General features: G+C 40.0%; 1 protein-coding gene across 1 annotated transcript in view; it reads left to right on the top strand.

Moving 5' to 3' along the window:
• The window catches only part of LOC114506931 (ATP-binding cassette sub-family A member 3-like), a 309,809-nt gene that overhangs the window by 237,356 nt on the left and 53,972 nt on the right, over positions 1-18,481 (top strand). The gene's annotated exons all lie outside the window — the stretch shown is intronic.

The following is an 18,481-nucleotide window of genomic DNA, read 5'->3' as shown; positions in this document are numbered from 1 at the left end:
CATTTCATATTGTCTTGCATTTCTCTTAATTCCTCTTTATTCTTCCTGAGCCTCTTTTTCTTTTGTTGCTCTTTCTGAGTGTTTTCTTCTACTTTGTCCTCCAGCTCGCTGACCCGATCTTCTGCTTCATTGATTCTGCTTTTCATTCCTTCTACTGTGTTCTTCAGTTCAGAAATTGTATTCTTCATTTCCTCTTGGCCCTTGTTGAGAGTTTTCTATTTCCTTTTTCATGGTGATATAGTTTTCAGTGAGTTCATTGTAGCTTCCTTCTAGTTTCTGGTAGCTCATTGTGAGCTCATTGAGCTTCCTGACAATCATTGCTTTGAACTCAATATCTGATAGTTGAATTGCCTCTATTTCATTTAGCATTCTTTCTGAGGCTTCCTCCTTTCCTTTCATTTGGGGATTGTTTCTTTGTCTTCCCATTGTCTGTGAAACTCTTCTTGTTAGCCTCAGCTTCTTAAATTGATCTGTTCTGGCTCCCTAGGTTTGTGGTGTGAACTTCTTTAATAGAATAGCAATGAGTTTCAGTGGTGCAGTTTCCTTGACTCCCAAGCTCACTGGTCTTGAGCTGTCATTTAAGTTGGCTTTGTGTTTGCCTTTGTGTTTTGATTGTTGTTGAGACTTTATTTGGTGGTTCCTTCCCACCAGCTGGTTAAATGACTGTCACTCTGACGACCACCTCCTGTATTTTGCTGTGCTGGTGAGAGCAGGTTGTGTTGAAGTGGGTTTTCCATGTGTATAAGGTTTAAAGAATTCTTTCTTGCTCTTGTTCATTTTTTTTGTATTTGGTACTATCTCTACTGTTTAGTTGTATTTCCAGATAGGTCCTGGATTGAGGTTTGTGTGGTTACTACTCCCTCCTTCACCTTCTTCTGTTGTTATCTGTAAGTGGTTCCTTTGTTGTTGGGTTTCCTCTTCCACTGGGTATCCTGGTGTTCACCACCTCCACCTATTCTTTGTTGTCATCAGTTGGAGGGGGAAGGCAAAATGGTTTAAGACAGCAACAGAGAATTCTATGATATTTACAGTAGTAGCAAGTAGGGAAGAGATAGGAGATCCTTTGACTATGTATAGTGTTAACCGTGATCTTCCACCCAGCCAGCTGATTTTAGAAAGGATGGAAAGAAGATAAGACTCTTATTGGGGAAGGAAGGATTGTGAGTTGGATCTATAAAGCAGGGAGGTTGTGGGAGGTCAGATTCTGGGGTAAGATGAGAGTAAAGGATAGTAAATAGGTGTAGTGTGTGAGAGAATAGAGTTAACCACTACAGTAATAGAGTTCAGGAAACTTTGAAATGGGCTAAGGTCTGGGGGGGCGTGTAGTGAAGTAATTACAATTGCATGGAACAGCAGTTATTTACAATAATATAATGACAACAATCATATGACAGAATCTATGAGATCTAGGTAACTAGAATAGGGAGTACAGAACATCTAGTAGTGTGCTAATGGGACACAGGTGAGTTAAAGGACAGTAGATTAGCAATACAGTATGGAAAGAGATATCAGGGGAAAGCTGTGAGATCATACAATATATCCAGCCTAGCCTATATATTTTTGTATAGTCCAGACTATACAAAAAGAAGAGAGATACAAAAATACTATTTAAAAAAGATGTAGGAATGCTGGAAAAATAATAATAATACAAATATGCAATATCTTGCAGGTTCTCTGTAATAGCAGAGTGAAATTTATCTCACTGTCCCAGCTTTTGTGATGCCCCTTCTTGGGGTTCAACTTTGGTCTTTTCACAGATCCAGGATTTTGTCTCACTTGTAGGTATTTAGAAAAAAATTTATAAAGTAAAAATAGAAAAGGCAGACGAAGGAAGGAAGAAGAGATAAAATGGAGGAAAGGAAGGAGGAAGGAATAAAACAAGAAATGAGGAGAGGAAAAAAGTTAAAAGAGAAAAAAAACAATAAAAATTAAAAAATTAAAAATTGTTAAACAAATAGAATCAAATTAAAAAGTCTTTGGGTTTCAAAGTGGCCAAACAAGTTTTTCTGCTCTTGCTGGCTGCGGCAGGCTGAGGGGTGATTGTTATGGCTTTTCTTCCTCGGCCAGGGGAGCTCACACTGGCTCCTCAGCTTTGTGCCCTGGGTGTGGGAATCAGGTCTTTCCCCAGGGTTACTGCTGTGGACTGGGGTGCAGGGATGCTCTCCCTGCATGCGCACCCATGCACTCACGCACCCATGGCTGGGTGGCAGGGAGGCTGGAGCAACTGATCACTTTAGGAGAATTCCCCAAACAGCGTCTTTGTATTCACTCCTTCCTCTTGAGAAATTCCCTCTGTTTAAGCCTGCCGCTCCCCACAGTGGCCTAGTTTCTCCCACCGCCAACCTCTCCAGCCAGACCGGTGACTGTGGGGGTCCGGGCCTACTGCTCCACCCAGCCTCTCTGGTGTCCACTGCCTCCAAAGGAGCTCACAGCCCTTGTGTGTTTGCTAGCACCTGGATTCCTCCCAGTGCCACTCAGACCTTGTTTGGCTGGGGAGGGAACAGTTGACCCGGCTCTCTCCCAAGGACTCTGTGGCAAACCCAGCCGCAGGCCCTGGGCCTGGGGCTGCAGCCCCCGGACCACAAGCTGGTCCCCAGGACCCTACCTTGTTACAGCACTCTTCTTAGGGTCTGGTTTTTCGGTTCCGCCACAATCCTTGGTCCCCTATTTTCACATATGCTGAAATATGTTGGTTGTTTGCTTCTCTACTCCATAGATTGCTCAGGATGTTCTCCCCTGAGCAGAGGGAAGCCAAATCTGCTCCTTCCTACTCTGATGCCATCTTAGCCCCAAAAAAGACTGCTTTAAAAGTGAAGAAAAAGTCTTTCACTTCACTCATATTCCAATAACACACTACTCTTGGTCTTTTACTTTCTATTCTTTTTATTCAGAGCATGTATTTCATGTCATATTATTGTTGTTCCAGTATTATCATAAATAATTATTGTTCCCTATTCCTATAAACACTACACAGCAGCCCTCCCTGGTCCTGGCTCATTACACTACTTTCCTGTGCTTTATTACTGTTGTGGTTAACTCTATTCTCTAGCACACTATGCCTGGTTTCAAACCTTTACTCCCACTGTATTTCACCATCTAACATCACACATGCATTCTGTTTTCTGGATTCAACTCACATTCCTTCTTACCTTAAGAGGCTTCTTTCTCCTTCACCTGTTATAAAAGGTGGCTAGTTGGGTGAAATATCATGGTTATCACTGTTCTTCTCCAGGGATATCCTACCTGTTCTCTACTTGTTGGTACTTTAAATCCCATAGAATGCTCTTCTACTGTCATAATCTATTTTGGCTTCATCCTACCACTGATCACATACAAGACAAGGTGGGAATTGTGAACACTGGTAAACCCCCTGGAGGATAGAACCCACCAGCAAAGGAACCACCAACAGGTAAAACCCAATACAAAAAGAGAGCCCACACAAAGAGAAGAAATAACAACCCTGGAACATCCATACAAAGAGCCCAAAGAGACTATATCACTGAATCCTATAGAACTCTACCACAGAAGTTCACATTACAAGGACAGATAGTAAAGCAGAGCACCAGGAAGCACAGAAACAAACAAAATCATTCACCTAAAATGGGGAAACAATGAAAGAACACCAACACAAAAGGAATGGAAGACTCCCCACTAAAAGAGCTAAATTAAATGGAAGGAAGCAAACTATCAGATGTACAATTCAAAAGAATGGTGATAAGGATGCTCAGAAAACTCACAGACAACTACAAGGAACTGAGGGAGAACTATAACACTATGAAAAGGAAATAGAAACTATAAACAAGAAACAGGAATAAATGAAGAATACAATTTCTGAAATAAAAAACACAAGAGAAAGAATTTCAAGAAGGCTGAATGAAGCAGAGGACAAAATTATTGAGTTGAAAGGTAAGGTAGAAAGAAATACCCAGATAGAGCAGTTACATGAAAAAAGACTAAAAAAATATGAAGACAGATTAAGAGAACTCCAAGACAACATGAAACACAGCAACATTTGACTCATAGGAATACCAGAAGGACAAGAAAAGAAACAAGGAATAGAAACCCCATTTGAAAAAATAATGACAGAAACCTACCTGAACCTAGAAGGGAAAAAAAACACAAGTTTAGAAAGCACAGAAGGTCCCAATCAAGAACTCAAGGATGCCCATTCCAAGACACATCATAAATAGAATGCCAAGTTTTAAAGACAAAGAGAGCATCTTAAAAGCAGCAAGGGAGAAACCAAGAGTAACACACAAGGGGGCTCTGATAAGGCAAGCAGCTGATTTCTCAACACACATCAGGCCAGGAGATAATGGCAAAAAAAAGGTTCCAATTAATGAAAAGACAAGACTTGAAACCAAGACTACTCTACCCAGGAAGGATCTCAATTAAACTGGGAGGTGAACCAAGGGTTTCCCCAGACAAAAGAAGGCTGAAAGAATACACTTCCATGAAACAAACACTGTAAGATGTTCTAAATGCACAGATATAACAAGGGATAGGTAAAGAGAGAGAGAGGAACACAGGTACAAAGCAGTGGGTGGAAGGGGGGAATTAATCAGTACCTATCAATAATAACCTTAAGTGTACATGGATTAAATGCTCCAATCAAAAGACATAGAATAGCTGATTCGATAAGAAAACATGACCTACACATATGCTGCCTACAAGAGACCCACCTCAGAAGAAAAGACCTACACAGATTGAAAAGGAAGGGCTGGAAACTAATATTCCAAGCAAACAGAGAAAAAAAGAGGTAGCAATACTCATGTCAGACAAAATAGACTTCAAAACAAGGACCATAAAAAGAGACCTAGAAGGTCACTTCATCACACTCAAGAATAGAATCTGTCAACAAGACATAAACATTGTAAACATATATGCACCTGACATAGGAGAACCCAAAACATAAAGAAAATTTTGGAGGACTTCAAGATATTGACAGCAACACAATTATAGTAGAGGATTTCAACACATCACTGTCAAAAATGGATAGATCTTCCAAACAAAATATGAACAAAGATTTTGTGGCATTGAACAATGTCCTAGATCAAATTAACTCAACTGATATATAGAGAACCTTTCATCCTAAAGAAGCTAAATACACATTCTTTTCAAATGCACATGGAACATTTTCAAAGATACACCACATGATAGGATGCAAAAAAGCCTCAACAAATTCAAGAAAATTGAAATCATATCAAGCATTTTCTCTGACCACAAGGGACCAAAACTAGAAACCAACCTCAAGGAAAAAATCCAAAAACACTCAAACTCATGGAAATTGAATAGCATGCTATTAAACAATGAATGGGTCAAGAATGAGATCAAGGAGGAAATCAAAAGGTTTCTGGAAACAAATGAAAATGAATTGACTACAATCCCAAACATATGGGACACAGCCAAGGCAGTTGTGAGAGGGAAGTTCATAGCAATACAGTCCTGTCTAAAAAAATAGAAACATTTCAAATAGATGACCTAGCCCTATACTTACAAAAAGTCAAAGAACAACAACAAAGACATCCCAGAGCAAGTAGAAGGAAGGAAATGCCCAAGTTCATAGCAGAATTAAGTGACATAGAAACAGAAACGCAATTCTAAGGATTAACAAATTCAGGAGCTGGATATTTGAAGACATAAACAAAATCAACAAGCTTTTAAGCAGATTCATCAAGTAAAAAAGAGAGGAACCAGATAAACACAATCAGAAATGAAAGAGGAGAGATTACAACTGATACCACAGAAATACAAAGGATTGTAAGAATTACTACAAAGAATTGTACGCCAAGAAATTTGAAAACCTAGGTGAAATGGACAAATTTCTAGAAAATATAATCTTCCAAAACTCAATGAACAAGCAGAAAGCCTGAAAAGACCAATGATAGCTGACAAAATTGAAGCAGTAATAAAAAAACTCCTGACACACAAAAGTCCTGCACCAGAGTGTTTCACAGGAGAATTCTACAAAGCATTTAAAGAAGAGCTAACCCCTATTCTTCCCAGACTATTTCAAAAAAACCAAGAAGATGGAAGGCTCCCAAACTCTTTTTATGTAGCCAGCATCATCCTAATCCCAAAACCAGATAAAGACACAACTAAGAATAAACTTCAGGCCAACATCACTGATGAACACAGATGCTAAAATCCTCAACAAATTATTAGCAAACCACATCCAGCAATACATTAAAGGGATCATACACCATGACCAATTGGGATTAATCCCAGGGATGCAAGGATGGTATGATATTTGAACATCAATAAACATAATACATCACATAAACAAAATGAAAGACAAAAATCACATGATCATATAAATAGATGTGGAAAAAGCATTTGACAAGGTACAGCACCTATTTATGATCAAAACACTCAGGAAAGTGGGAAGAGAAGGAGCATTCCTCAACATAATAAAGGCCATATATAAGATACCTACAACCAACATCATACTCAATGGACAAAAACTTAGAGCATTGCCGCCAAGGTCAGGAACAAAACAAGGATGCCCACTTTCACCACTTCTATTCAACATAGTATTGGAAGTCCTAGCTGCAGCAATCACATAAGATGAGGAAATAAAAGGCATCCAAATTGGAAAAGGGGAAACAAAACTGTCATTGTTTGCAGATGACATGATAGTGTATAGAAAATCCTATAGATTTCACCAAAAAAACTACTCAACCTAACAGATGATTTGGCAAAAGAGCCAGATGCAAAGTCAATACTCAGAACTCAAAGGCATTTTTGTACACCAACAATGAGACATCAGAAATAGGAATCAGGAAAAAAATCCCATTTGATATAGCAACAAGAAAAATAAAGTACCTAGGAATAAACCTAACCTAGGAAGTAAGAGACCTGTACTCAGAAAAATATACAACACTGAAGAAAGAAATTAAGAAAGACACAAACAAATGGAAGCATGTATCATGCTCATGGATCAGAAGAATTAACATAATCAAAATGTCCATACTATGCAAAGCAATTTATAGATTCAATGCAATCCCTATTAAAATACCCATAACATATTTCACAGATATAGAAGAAACATTTCAGAAATTTATATGGAACCATAAATGACTCTGAATAGCTGCAGAAATTTTCAGAAAGAAGAACAAAGCAGGAGGGATCACAATCCCTGTGATCAAACTGTATATCAAACTGTGATCAAACCTGATATCAAACTGTATTACCAGGTCACTGTTATCAAAACAGTCTGGTACTGGCATAAAAACAGGCACATAGGCCAATGGAACAGAACAGAGAGCCCATAAATAAACCCAAGTCTCTATGGTCAGTTAATATTTGACAAAGGAGGCAGCAACATAAAATGGAGCAAAAACAGCCTCTTCAACATATGGTGTTCGGACATCTGGACAGCTACATGCAAAAAAATGAAACTCAATCACCAACTTACACCATACACAAAAATAAATTCAAGTGGATAAAAGACTTAGATATAAGTCGTAACACCATAAAAGTCCTAGAGGAAAATATTGGCAGGAAAATCTCAGACATTCCATGCGGCAACACCTTCACCAATATGTCCCCTAAAGCAAGGGACATAGAGGAAAGAATAAACAAATGGGACCTCATCAAATTAAAAAGCTTCTGCATGGCTAAAGAAAACAGCATTAAAGTAAAAAGATAGTCAACTGTATGGGAAAACTGCTGCGGTCTGGTTGCAGCTGGGTCCAGGGGTTCCTGAAAGGTGGGTAAGGCGTCAGCGATGGGAGACAGACGACAACATGCCTCAGAGGACAGTGATGCTCTGTTCTGTTTATTGCAAGTACAAGCAGGTTTTTATACTTTCATTTTTAGCAGTGATTGACACATGCGATTAGGTGAAGCAGAAAAAAATTAATACAAAGGTAACCAGGAAAAGCACAAAAATTCCCATAGATTCAGTTATATTAAACAAAGATTATTTTCACCAGAAGAGCCATAAATCAGACAATTAGAAATAGCTGTACATACAGAATTTGAATGTCTTATTGTTTATTAAAGTTCTCAGAATTTGTCATGGGGCAAAAGGATATGCTAAATTGAATAGAGGTTATAGGAAATTTATTTTAAGGCCTTTGTGATGTCTAACTTACCTATTTACCTTTTCTGTCTAAAATATTTCTCTGTGTACCATGGACTCTGACTCCCTGGTAACTGTTTCTACATGCTTAATTTATAATAGTTAACCAGCTTTTCTTATTTCTTTGCCTGTCTAATTCTACTTGATATATATTCCTATTCAAGGTAAAGGCGGGGCTGTTACTCCAACAACTTTTAGACATTCAGGGGCTATTTCATTAGAGGGGATTTTATTCTCTGGTCAAGAAATTATTTTATACAACTTCATTGGAATTATGCGAATTAATAAACCTGAAATACAGATGTCTAACAATCCCACCACCTTTTAATCACCAAAACAAATGTGTAAGGAGAGATAAACAGGAAATTCAGCTACAGTAAACCATTTTTGTTCCTTAGTTAATAAACATCAGGGAGGTCTGCTTCGAGCTAGCCATTCCATGAAATTTAGACTATTATAAGGCAAAGGACTTCATCCTTATTGACCATTCTAATGCCACCCTTATTATATGCTCCTGTATAAGGCAATGGGGGATCTGGAACCCTCTGGAGACTATTAGCTCCTTTTGGGGGATACCATAATTTGCCAATAATCTAATATGCTACCCAGGGGTATCTCTGGGCTGTGGGTAGGGGTCTATATAGTTTTTTCTTATTTTCTTGAAAGACTCTTTGTATCTATGGGTAAGGAACAGGCATGGGAAAGTCCACCAATAATTCAACCTATTGTAACTGATTCATGAATTCTTTTATGGGAACAATCGGGGATAATTTCTTACTCAGGCTTATAAACACCTTGTTTAAAACAATCTGGGCATGATTCAATAGTCTAGGGAGAACTAGTTGTCCCTTCAGAATTTCCCTCAAAGTTAATTGTTGACTCACTTCGAGACTTTCTCTTCTTTTTTTTCATGGCCTGTTCTTATGGGAATGAGGGTACAAAGTAAGACCATGCTTAATATTAGCAAGGAAATTATTCAAAGCAATCCCCAGAAAAATTACCACCCCTCTTTGTATGCCATGCTCTCTTCCAGGAAGATGGATTCCTTGAATGCCCTCTTTCCATGTTCGGACCTTGTCAAGAAACATGGTTGGAAGAGGGTGTGGCAAAAAACATATTTGCCAATGACACCTTGGACAAGGGTTTGATCTCCAAAATACATAAAGAACTCATATGACTCCACTCCAGGAAGACAAAATACCCAATTATAAAATGGGCAAGGACTTGAACAGACACTTCTCCAAGGAGGATATACAGAGGGCCCAAGACACATGAAAGGATGCTCAGCATCACTAGCCATCAGAGAGATGCAATTAAATCCCCAATGAGATAGCACCTCACACAAGTCAGAATGGCCAACATAAACAAATCAACAAACAACAAGTGTTGGAGAGGATGAGGAGAAAAGGGAACCCTAGTGCACCGTTGGTGGGAATTCAGACTGGTGCAGCCACTGTGGAAAACAGAATGAAATTTCCTCAGAAAACTAAAAATGGATCTGCCTTTTGATCTAGCAATTCTGCTGCTGGGATTATACCCTAAGAGCCCTGAAACACCAACCCAAAAGAACCTATGCACCCCAATATTCCTAGCAGCACAATTTATAATAGCCAAGTGCTGGAAGCAACTAAGTGCCCATCAGCAAATGAGTGGATCAAAAAAAACTATGGCGTATTTATACAATGGAATTCTATGCAGCAGAGAGAAAGCAGGCACTTATATCCTTTGCAACAGCATGGATGGAAATGGAAAGAATCATGCTAAGTGAAATAAACTAGGAGGTGAAAGACAAATACCATACGATCTCAACTTTAACGGGAAACTAATCAACAAAATTGACAGGCATGCAAAGTATAGCCAAAGACATTGAAATTGAGAACAGGCTGACAGAGACCATAATGGAGAGGAGATGGGATAATGGGGGGAAATGGTGAATGGTTTATAGGAACAATTATAAATGACATATGGACAATGATGGGGGGTGGAAACAGAGGAGGGAGGTGGGGAGAGCTGGGGTCATGGGGAGGTGTGGGGGGGAAAGATAGAAAACTGTACTTGAACAACAAAAAAAATGATTTTTAAACAAGAAATACACTATGAAGGAAAACCAAACAATGCAATTAAAGGAAAAAAATAAAACAAAGATTACTAAACAGAAAAAAGAGAAATAAAAGAAGTAAAAATAATGAAAAATAATAATAATACAAATAAACAACATGCAAGTTCCCTGGAATAGAAAAGTAAAATTTGCCTCAGTTTCTTAGTTGTTGGGATTAGCCTTGTGTTCCCTCTTTGGGTCTGTGTCTGGACCTTTCACAGTTCCAGGTCTTATTGTCTCACTTGGGGAATAAAAAAAAAATAATCCTCCTGCTGACTTTAAACCTGCCAAGGGAGTTCTGCTGGTCTTCCTGGATGCCACAGTCTGAGAGGGGCTGGATACAGGCCAGATCTGGGCTGCAGTTGCCCAGCCTCCAGCCCAGGTCTCCACTGCCTGTCTTCATCAGGCCCAGCGCCTTCAATCCAGAGTTGTGCCATCCTTGAGGTGCACTAATTAGGAGTAACTCACACACCATCTTCTCCTTTTTTGCTGTCCTAGGTGCTAGGTACTCTCAAAGTCTCTTCAGGGTAGTTTGTTGCGCGTGGGTCTCCGGCCAGCAGTGACCACAGAAACGCTGCGGATGGCTCGCCGAAAAACACGCGAGAAAAAACACAAACATACACAGAGACAACCAGGTCCTGTGGGGAAGTAGGGACAGAATGGCCACACCCCCTAGTGGGGAGGGCCCTGATTTACCGTCCACACTTGCTTTTATTGGGCTTATTTTGCATAATAATTCAGGTAAAGTACAGTACTCATCAGGGGGAAGTAAGGAACTATAGAAAACAAGGAACTCTGCTAGTCTATTGAGTGGGGGTCAAAGAGCTGTAAGACTTTGAGGAACCAACTTCCTCCTTGGACCCCTCTCATTCAACTGAGAGCATTCTAAACAAAGCAGGTTTCACAGTAATTTACATGTTCTTTCCTAGGCCTGATCACCCAGGGAATCTGCCCCTTTTAGCACAGAGCTGCACCACCCTGTCATTGTTTCAGGCTTAGGTGGGAACTAAGGCAATAAGCAGATTTTCTCCCAGAAGATGAGAACTCAGGCTATGTCAAAGCCGAGGAGCGAGGGTCCATCACCCTCTTACACTGCAGCCCCCCAAGTCCTTCTTTTGGGGGGGGCCTCCCAAAGTGATCGTGCCTGGCTTAGGTCATTCCCCCCGTGGGGAATCTTACCCATCTTTGGCTAACCGACCAAGCTTTTGGGGGTTCAGCAGCAGAAGCAGCATTCCTGCCAGGGAGACAAGCCCTTGTCTCCTTGCTGGCTTATGGTTCCAAGGGCGTTCCCTTAGCCTTAGCCTAGGCGAGGGTTTCAGCTTCTGATACCAGTCAGGGCAGTTCCCAACAGTAGTTCATCTCCCCCACTGACTTAAGTCTTTTTGAGGACTGCTAACTTGCTGAGCCCTGTGGTCTCCTCTGTAGGGGGCACCTCCTCCTTTCTGTTAGCAAGCCAGTTGGGCTGGGCAGGGGTGGGGGCACTGCCTTGGCCATGGCACTGGGGGCAGGGGCATGGCTGAGGTCATAGAGGTGGCAGGAGCCCAGTTGCAGATGTGGTTGGGGGGGGGGGGGGGGGCAGGGGGCGGGGCACAGCTATGGAGGCTGGAGGGACACAGCCAGGGCAGCAGGGCCGGCTGCTGTAGGAGAGTTGCCTAAACAGCAACCCAGAGCATTTTTTAATAAAATCCTCCTGTTCAAGCCTTCTGCTAATAAACACCTGGCCTCTCACACAGCCCAACTTTCCCACCAAAGAAATGGAAATTAAAACCACAATGAAATATCATCTCACACCTGTTAGAATAGCTATCATCAACAAATCAACAAACAACCAAGCTGGTGAGGATGTGAAGAAAGGGGGATTCTTTTGCACTGTTGGTAGGAATGCAAACTGGTACAGCTTTTGTGGAAAACAATATGGAGGTATCTCAAAAAATTAAAAATGAACTTGCCTTTTGACCCAGTGATGTGACTTCCACTTCTGCAAATATATAAGAAGAAACCCAAAACACCAATTCAAAAGAACATAAGCACCCCTATGTTCATTGCAACATTACTTACAATCACCAAGATATGGAAGCCACCCAAGTGTCCACTAGTAGATGAGTGGATAAAACAACTGTGGGACATTTACACAATGGAATCTATTCAGCCATTAAAAAAAATTTTATGCCTTGTGACAGCATAGATGGACCTGGAGAACATTATGCTAAGTGAAATAAGCCAGTCAGAAGACAAATACTGTATGATTTCACTCATATATGGAATCTAATGAACAAACTGAAATAACAAGCAAAATAGAGACAAACTCAGATAGAGAGCAGGATAAGAGCTAAGGTGGGGGAGGAGTGGGGGAGGTGGACCCAGCAAAAAGGAGAAAGGACTCATGGAAAACAGTGTAGTGATTGTGGGGGGGAAGGGGAGTAAGTGGTAATGGAAAAATGTAATTAAAAAGTCATAAAAATAGGTTAATAACATTATATAATTTTCAAGAATATAAGATTATAATTTCACCTCTGTGTACTCTACTCTGTATCACCACAAGTCTAGTTTCCTTCCATTACCATATATTTAACCCCCTTTACCCAACCACTTTGCTCTCCCTCACCTCCTTTCTGCTCTGGTAACCACTATTCTGTTTTCTGTCATCTATGAGTTTGTTTTAGCTTGTTTTGTTAGTTTGTTACTTTTTGTTTTATATTCCACATCTGAGTGAAACCATATAATTTTTGTTCTTTTGTATCTGATTTCACTTAGCATAATACTCTCAAGATCTATCGATGTTCCAGCAAATGCCAATATTTTATCTCTTTATGGATGAGTAGTATTCCATTTTGAGTGTGCCTATATCTATATCTATCTATATATTTATAGATATAGATCACATCTTTTTTATACAAGTATCCATTAATGAACATATACATTGTTTCCATGTCTTGGCTATTGTTAACAATACTGCAAAGGACACAAGGGCATATATCTTTACAAATAAGTGTTTTCTTATTTGGGGGTGAATACCCAGAAGAGGCATTGCTGGAACATATGGTCATTCTATGCTTAAGTTGAGAAACCTAAATACAGTTTTCCATAGTGGCTGCACTAATTTATGTTCCCAACAGTGTACAAGTATTCCCTTTTATCCTTATCCTTCCCAACACTTATTTCTTGTCTTTTTTTAGATAGCCATTCTGAAAAGTATGAGATGATATCTCACTGTGGTTCTTATTTGCATTTCACTGATAATCAGTGATGTTGAGCATCATTTCCTATACCTGTTGGTTATCTGTATGTCTTTGTTGGAAAAATTTCTATTCAGATCTACCTTTTTAAAATCAGATTGTTTAGTTTTTTGCAATTGAATTTTAGGAGATTCTTATATATTTTGAATATTAATTTTTTATCATATATATGGTTGTGAATATTTTCTCACATTTTATAGCCTGCCTTTTCAATGTGTTGATGTTTTCATGTCCTATGTAGAAGATTTTTAGTTTGTTGTAGTCAGGTGACAGGCAGTTTGACAGGCATAAACCAAGTGGGAATGATGGGCCAGGTATAGAAAGTCACCAGGGCAGAAAGCTCCATGTGCCTAGCAACAAGCAAAATTGAGCAAAATCTTGCTCCCCAGGGCAACCTTTACTCCCCTAGCATATTGCTAGTTATGTGGTTTAAACCTCCTGACCTTTCATTTCATTGATCATGTGGTTCAGATCCTCCCCCAACCTTTCCTCTTCTGACATATTACTAGTCATGTGATTTTAGACCCCCTTAGAAGAAGAACAAGGGGCAGGAAAATAGCTTCATAGGAACCCCAAACAAGAATTTGTATGATCACTTTCTCAAGCATTAAGCCCTAGAGATTACATCTAGGTCTTAGCTGTGTCTCAGCTCTGAAAAGCAGCAAAACCAGGTAAGTGATGCCATGGCTGCCTCAGAAACAGCTGTGATGACTAATCAGTCCCTGTTTTGATGCTGACTAGTCAGTGGAGACCATGAACCTGAAAGAACACACCTGGAAAAAATGATAAATATTCTTTTGAGATCCTCCACCTGAAACTGTCCCTGAAAACCCTTGCACTTGAAAGCCTTTAGGATGGAGGACCTAGTGAGGCTCTTGAGCACACCCACACCTTTCCTTACCTTCTTCTCCCAGGGGCATTTTCCTTGCCTCTCTTTCTACTAAGCTCCAACTGCCATTTTTTTGGCCTCTATAACTTGTTTCTTGAGCCCATTTCTTCTACAACTCACTCCTTCTACTCCTGTGACTTTGTAAATAAACTTTTGCTTGCATTTGAGTCTTGCCTCAATTATTATTTTATTTTCTTTCTTTTTTTAAATTGTTGTTCAAGTACAGTTGTCTCCATTCCCCCCACCACCACTTCCCCCCACCCCAGGCATCCTCACTTCCCACCCTCAATCCTACCCTCACTTTGGCTTTGTCCATGTGTCCTTTATACATGTTCCTTGACAACCCTCTCCCCTATACCCCCTAATATCTTCTCCCACCTCTCCTCCAGTTACTGTCAGTTTATTCTTAATTTCACTGTCTCTGGTTATATTTTGCTGCTTTTTTGTTTCTTAGCAGAGTGCAAGTACTGAGGTTGCTGAACTGAGGTCCCATTGTCACAGGTGGGCACAGGTAACCAGGTTCTTAGTGATCGGGATAAAGAATTGAACTGAACACCCAGAGTTTATAGCAGAGAACATGGGAGCAGGCCAACTCCAAGCAGAGATTGACCTCATGGACTGGAGGAACTCTATTCTTATAGGGCAGATCCTTCCTGGCCAGTTTTGGTGGGCTTTTACTAAGTATGTACACATAGTTGTATTACTTTAAAGCTACCACTCCTTCTCCTGGGGTCTCCCTGTACTAGGTTCACCTTTCCCTTCGCCAGAGAATTATAGCTCTCCATGTTAGAGTTTGGTGGAAAGGAAAGGAATTATTTATTCAAGTTATACAGACTTAAGAGTAATGACTTAATGTCTTTGTTAAAATCCCAAAGTCCCTTAAAACACCCACAAACACACACAGTCCTTCCCTCCCCCCTTTGCCCGGTCTGGGATACCATATCTCGGGAAAAGAAACAGAAGTCCATGGCTCAGGCAGCTCCCAGTTCTTCCCAGTAATCCGTGCTCAGCTGGCAGGCCTTCCTCAGTTCTCAGCACCATCAGCTGTGTTGCTGGGAACTCCAGCTAAAGTCACGTGGTGGTTCTCTGCTGAAGCTGCATGGTTATTCTTCTCATGGCTGCGGGAGGCGGGGGGGGCGGTTCCCCCTGTGCCAAAAGTGTGTGGTCCTCCTTACATGGCTGCAATGGCATGCTTTTCTTCAATGGCTGCCAAGTCTGGGTTTAAATATCCTTCCAGCTTCACTGGGCTCCATGAGTCTGTGCAGGGGTGGCCCCTGTCGTGGAGCCAATCATCTCCAAGCTCTCATGCAGGTGCTATAACTAGGGAGAGTTGCCTCCCAGTTACATCTTGGGGGGAAATTCCTTCCATCCCCCTGGCTCAGAGCATGGCCACAGCTATTTAATATATCTATGCAACCAGTTAAAGGTTATAGATATGTTAAATGACTATGCCAGAGGTTAGCTGCAAAGGTTAGTTGCTATGCAAAACATCTCTCAATAGCCCTGCTCCATGTGTCCCTTCCCCCAACTCACACCTGTGGTGGAGGATGAGGACATCCTATATAACTTTCTAATATTTCCTGGACACCTTGAATTCTGAACCCCATTACAAATCCTTCTTTTGGGGACCCTCTGGCTGTACCCTCCTACACTATTACTGATAACATTCTGGTGCCCTTTCACCACCAACAGTCACCTCATCTAGTTTCACTTTTGTTGTCTTTGTTATTGGTGTGAAATTTTATAAATCATTGCAAGACCAATGTCAAAAAGTTTTCCCATTGTGTTTTTTAAGGAGTTTTACATTTTCAAATTTTATGTTTAAGTCTTTAATCCATTTTAAGTTGATTCTTGTGTATGGTTTGAGATAAGAATCAAATTTCCTAATTCTGCATGTGGTGTGCTTTTCTCTTGAGTGGTATCTTTGATTCAGGAGCAGGGTATTTAGTGGAGGACAGTAATGTCTGGCTTTCTTGACTTGCTGCTCTCATGAAGCCTCTGTTCTAAGAATAATCTAGGCCCAATATATCACACTACACCTGATGTGGAATCTCCATTCACTGAGTAGAGGCTGAATGGAAGAAGGAAGCCCCATACTGTCAATTACACTAACCCAGAACATAGCCTCTTCAGTAGGCAGCTGTGGAGTGGAATGAGAAATGCTGATCTTTCTCCTCCAAGATACACTTGCACTTGAGTAAGGAGAGGGAAGAGAGAGCTCTGTATTCTTGGCTTCACCTGCCTGGAGTGAAGTTCAGTTCTGAACTAAGTGGGGGGAGAAAGGGAGTGGATCGTGATTCAAATGCCACAGGATTTTAATGTTCCTACCAAGTTTAGTCAATTTTCTTCAATAAATATTTCTTATTTTCTGTATGTCCTTAGGATCACTTACAAAGCTTTGTGTATTTATTTTTGTATTGTATCAAGATTTAATGCAATTATTTTTAAAGTTTTTCTTTAGGTGTCCACAGACATAGCATTTTACATTTGTCTACAACATACCAAAATAACCAAGTTTTAATCAAGTGTTTTGAAATAAGTAATTTTGTGGTGATATAATAGTGGGAAATTCACCTCATTTTTTTGAATTTAAAAATATTAATTTAATTCCATTGTATAAATGTACCACAGTTTTTTGATCCATTCATCTACTTATGGGCACTTAGGCTGTTTCCAACACTTGGCTATTGTAAACAATGCTGCTATGAACATTGGGGTACATAGGTTCTTTTGGGTTGGTGTTTCAGGGGTCTTTTTGTTTTGTCCACTTGTTTTTTTTTCCATTTTTTAAATTTTATTGTTGTTCAAGTACAGTTTGGGCATATACTCCCCACAACTCCTCCCAGCCATTCCCCACCTCCCTCCCCTTATTCTACTCCCTCTTGGTTTTGTCCATGTGTCCTTTATATTTGTTCCTGAAAACCCTTCACACTTTCCCGGCCACTATCCCCTCCCATCTCCCCTCTGGTTACTGTCAGTTTGTTCTTAATTTCAATGTTTCTGGTTATATTTTGGTTGCTTGTTTGTTTTGTTAATTAGTTTCCTGTTAAAGGTGAGATCATATGGTATTTGTCTTTCACCACCTGGCTTATTTCACTTAGCATGATTCTCTCTAGTTCCATCCACGCTGTTGCAAGGGTAGGAGCTCTTTCTTTCTTTTTGCTGTGTAGTATTCCATTGTGTAAACATACCATAGTTTTTTGATCCATTCATTTACTGATGGGCACTTAGGTTGCTTCCAGCACTTGGGTATTGTAAATTGTGCTGCAATGAACATTGGGGTGCATAGGTTCTTTTGGGTTGGTGTTTCAGGGTTCTTAGGATATAATCCTAGCAGTTGAATTGCCGGGTCAAAAGGCAGTTTCATTTTTAGTTTTTTGAGGAAACTCCATTCTGTTTTCCATAGTGGCTGCACCAGTCTGCAGTCCCACCAATAGTGCACTAGGTTTCCCTTTACTCCACATCATCTCCAACACTTGTTGTTTGTTGATTTGTTTATGATGGCCGTCTGACCGGTATGGAGTGGTTTCTCATCGTGGTTTTAATTTGCATCTCTCTGATGGCTAGTAATGCTGAGCATCTTTTCATATACCTCTGGACCCTTTATATGTCCTCCTTGGAGAAGTGTCTGTTCAGGTCCTTTGCCCACTTCTTAATGGGTTTTTGTCTTCCCAGAGTGGAGTTGTGTGAGTTTTTTATATATTTTGGAGATCAAACCCTTGTCTCGGGTATCACTGGCAAGTATGTTTTCCCATTCAGTTGGTTCTTTCTTCATTTTAGTGCTGTTTTGAAGCTTTAAATGGTTATTATTTAAATAGTTTTTCCCAGTTTCACTAGGGCACAGAACCAAGATCTTATTTTGCCATTCTGTTAGTCTTCAAGTTTTTCTATTTGAGATCTTAGTGATTTATTTTTTCTCCCTCATAAAAGAAAGAGTTAACCCTTCTTTAGTTTTTTTAATATTGAACATATTGCAGTTGTAATAAATCACACTTGATTAATCTCAGTTGCAGCTTCATTTTCTCATGAGGTATCCATTTCTGGACAAAACAACGAGCTATGTAATCCTAATTTCTTAATTTGTGGAAATAAAAAATATTTTCTGAAGTGATAAAACAAAGTGATTTTAGAAATAATGCCAATTTTTTTTCTAAGAACTTGATATCAGTTTC

The sequence above is a fragment of the Phyllostomus discolor genome, chromosome 3, assembly GCF_004126475.2.
Source record: "Phyllostomus discolor isolate MPI-MPIP mPhyDis1 chromosome 3, mPhyDis1.pri.v3, whole genome shotgun sequence".
NCBI classification, from domain to species: Eukaryota; Metazoa; Chordata; class Mammalia; order Chiroptera; family Phyllostomidae; genus Phyllostomus; species Phyllostomus discolor.
This window is presented reverse-complemented; position numbering and strand designations above follow the sequence as displayed.